Raw genomic sequence first — 4106 nt, forward strand, 5'->3', positions numbered from 1 at the left:
ATTCCCCCCGCCTCCCCCCCACGCTCCCCTACCTCCACCCCGACCCTTCCCCACTGTGGGTACCACTCTGGATGCGGACCCAATGCAGGCAGAGTGGGATTCGTGCAGAAGCCATTCGCGCGGGGCGGGCGGGGGACATTCACGTGCATGAGGGCGTGGGAGGGGGTGGCCTGTGCTCCGCGCAAGCGACATGACATGTAAATTACAGCCACAGGGGCTTGCTCTGCGCAGGGTGACTTCTAGAAGGTATCGAAGTTAAAAAAGAAAACAAGAGAAGGCATCCTAAGAATAGAGTTCCTGTCGTGAGCAGGCGGCTCCCGCCTGGGGTGGCCAGACCGCCTCCTGGGGCTCTTCCAGAAGCCCGCCGAGCCCCCACGTGCACCCCCTACACACACACACACACACACACACACACACACACACACACAAGCCCCGCGTTGGGGGAAAGCGAGCAAACACGTCGCGGAGACCTGACAAATGTGGTCTTGGGTCTGCCGTTTGGACGCTGGGTGCCACGGAGCCGGGAATGGGGACCTGCCCTCCCGGGCTCTGTGTGGCATGGACGGTTCCAAGCCCTTCTGGCCGCCCCCACGGAGATGACCCCCAGAGTGGGTCCCCTTCCCTGGCCGGTGGGGGCTGCTCAGAGTGCTGCTTTGGAAGAACGAGAGGGCTGTGTGGTGCACAGTGGCCTCAGAAACAGCAATAGCTGCTACTTCGGTGTGCGCTTATTATGCGCCAGCAGTGTTCTGAGCGGCTCATTTCCTCTCCACTCGCCATGTGAGGGGTGGGGGACAGACCCAGTGTTGTATGGTGCTTGTGAATGAGGGCTCTGAAGCCAGGCAGCCCGGGACAGCATCTCTGCCCTTCGGGCCTCAGTGTCCACATCTGCACAACGGGACATGCTGGGTGTCTGTGCCATGGGGATCGCGTGTGGACAGAACGAGTCTGTACACAGAAACCACTTAGAACAGAGCCTGGCACGTAGTAACTGCTCAGTGTCCACTCGCCTTCTCGACCCTGTTTACAGATGAGAAAACTGAGGCACAAAGCCATAAACTTTGCCGGACTGGGAAGCATAGGGATTTGAGACCTGAGCTCTCCCTCTGGGGATGGTCTCAGGCCCCGGGGTGGGGCCCACGTCACCCACCTGCTGTGCTTGGGCTTTGAGCCAGCGCTTGGGGGCCTCGCCCGGGGTCTCCTCTCCAGCACACCTTGTTCACCGCCCTCCAGCCCGAGTCTTCCCACTGCTACATCTGCTACATCGCTGCCTCTCCGAGCTAGCCTGCGAAGTGCAGTCGGCCGCCGCCGCCTCTGGGGACCTTACTTAAAATGCAGGTTCCTCGAATGATTCCTGGATGTACGGTCTGGCTGGTCCGGGGCCCCAGCCAACACCCCCAGAGGTTTTAAAGAAACACTTAAGCCTCCAGGAATGTTCGCTGGAGAAGCTGAGCGGGGGAAGGACGGGCCGGGGGCGAGGAGCAGAGCCGCGTCCGCCGCCGGGGTGGCCCCGCCTCTGTCCAGGCCGAGACGGGCGAAGGCCTGGGTGCCATACGGCGCTTGCTCCCTCCCTGCCCTTCTTCTGGGCCCTGATCCTCCAGAGCTCACGGGTAACCCCGCAGGGCCCCTGGGAGGGGGGAGGGGGGCGGCCCGGATCCCGGGGTACAGGAAACCTCTGCTGGCGAGTGGGGGCGGGGGGAGCAGTCTCCCACCGTGTCGGGGCGGATCCCACGGAGCGGACACGTAACGGCGATTCACCCAGATGCCGGCCTGGCAGCAAAAGGTGGTGCGTGCGGGTCCGGGTCGGGATCCGGGTCCGGGTCTTCGTGGGGGCCGAGGAGCCAGGATAGAGCTTGGTTCTGAGATTCCAGCCGTGCCCCCCGCCCGCCCGCTGGTGGCCTGGGGCAAGCCTCGGGCAGGGCCAGCTGCGGACGGATGGCTTGATGAGGAATGACAGGCACTAATGGCAGCTTGCGGCCCTCGGCGCGAACACGTGTCAGAATCTGGACGATCACAGAGAAGAAGACAACAGCACAGCCACACTCCTGTCCCGGAAAGAAGGTTCCGGGCACACCCGTGGTCCTCGTCTGGGTCGTATCTTTCCTCTTCCGCAGACCTCGGCTCTGACCTTTCCGTGTCCACACCTCCCAGGTCAGCCTCCCTCCAGAAGCAGAGTCAGAGCCAGCTGCCCAGATAGGCGGGTGAGGGACCGTGGCGTCTGCCCTGCACTGCAGCCTCCGCGTGGGGCCGGGACTGGGGGCCGCGGGTGACGTGCGCAGGGACTCCTCGCATCAGCCCCTTGTGAGGGTCGGACCTGTGTTCAGCGGGGAGGGGAGGGGGTGACTCTGTTTATCTGAGGGTTGGAGAAAACAAGAGTTGCCGCCCGCGTGATCGATCGAGAATGGTGATTTCAGGAGGAGCGGCGGTGAGGGAGGCTCCCAGGACTTCTCCCAAACAGCACTCCGTGCTGAGCGCCTGCCTGGGTAGGAGCGTAGAAGGTAGTGCGACGGAAGTTAAAAGCCAGACCGACCGACTTCAGGCTGTGACTCCGCCGGCACACACAAGCTGTGTGATGTTTCATAACTTACCTAACCTCTCTGTGCCTTAGTTTCCTGCTCTGAAGCATGGAGATAATAGAGCACCCGCCGTACTGGGTGACGATTAAGTGAGGCGGTACGTGTAAAGCCGTCAGAACAAGGTCTGGCATTTTATTAGCTCTTATCAGAGCAGAAGGTGGCTCCTTAGGACGTCCCCCCGCGTTTGCTGGGAGGAAGATGTCCTTCAGGCTCTGGCTGTGCCCGGGAGGCGCTGGGAGGAGGACTCGTCCCTGGGGAGCCTCCCCGGTGGCCCTGGTCGGCGTCCGGCCTCAGTTCTGACTGCCCCCTGTCCCTGTTGCCTCGCATGGTCCCACCTGTGCGGTTCAACCTCAGACCTCGGGTCCTTTCCCCCAGTACAACTCTCTGGGTCTCCCTCCTCTCATGGAGCAGACCCTCCGGCGGGAAGAGAGATGCTAATTAAGCAGTCATGAGAAGTGCAATTAGAAATGCACGTGTGCAAAGCGCTGGAAGGATCTAGCAGAGCGCGTGGCACAAAGTAGCCACTCGACGGACGCTTGCGTGGGAAGCGGTCGAGGAAGCCCCCCCCCCCACGGCTCTGTGGCTGAGGACTTGAGCCCTGTGGTCGGTCAGCCCAGCTCGGATTCGGACTTACTCTTATGTCTGATCCTGTTTCTTCATGTAAAATGAGGCCCGTGTTACCCAGCTGGCAGGGGTGCTGAGATGCTGACCTGGGAATGCACGCAAGGCTCTGGTCGGGCTAAGGGCTGTCCTGTGATTCCGGGTGGTCACAGACGCCTCCTGGGGCGGGTGGGGGGAGGGGAGGGGAGGAGAGGGGAGGCCAGCGGGGTGCAGTTCTCCAGTCGCCCACCAGGGGGCGCGGGGCTCCGTGAGCACTGGGGAAACCCCACCTTGGACAGGTGGGAGCCAGCCATCAGCAAGCCAGAGTTGATAGAGGTGGGGACAGGCCCCCTGGGGCCCCCAACCAGTCTGTCCTCACAAAGTGGTGGGAACAACACCCGCCTCCCCCAGCCCAGCCAGCTCCCCGTCTGTGGTTGTGATGGGGCCATTTGTGGGACCCCTCTCCTCCAGACGCCGACCGGGCACCCGAGAAGACACTCGAGTCCACTTCGGGGCACCTCCGTGCCCCCCTGGCCCCGTGATCCTTAAGGCCCAGTCTGACGTCCCCGCTAATTTGTCATTAGATTTGGTTGAAATTTTCACGGACCACATTATTAAGCGAAATAAAGATGCCCCGTGGTCGAGTTATCTTTGGAAACAGGAATGGCCAGAACATGAAATAAGGACTGCGTGAAACTTTGGGATCCAGCGCTCGTTTCCGTGATTCGACCGGAGGCCCACGCGGCAGTGGGTCGTCGACGCCCCGGAAGGAGACTTCCCTCTGGACTCGCCTTGAGCGTCGGCCCGGAGAGAGGGTTGGGGAGACCGTTGCTGGATGCTGGGCGTTGAGAGGGCGGCCCTCCCTCACCGCCTACAGCAGGGAGCTGCAGGCCAGTGACACCTGGGGGTGGAAATCCCCTCCCCCCCCCGCCG

The 4106-nt window shown here is 62.3% G+C and overlaps 1 protein-coding gene across 1 annotated transcript in view; it reads left to right on the plus strand.

Moving 5' to 3' along the window:
- GAS7 (growth arrest specific 7) overlaps positions 1–4106 on the plus strand; it is a 140660-nt gene that overhangs the window by 103892 nt on the left and 32662 nt on the right. The window lies entirely within an intron of this gene.

This window comes from Crocuta crocuta, unplaced genomic scaffold, assembly GCF_008692635.1.
Source record: "Crocuta crocuta isolate KB4526 unplaced genomic scaffold, BGI_CrCroc_1.0 scaffold139, whole genome shotgun sequence".
NCBI lineage: Eukaryota > Metazoa > Chordata > Mammalia > Carnivora > Hyaenidae > Crocuta > Crocuta crocuta.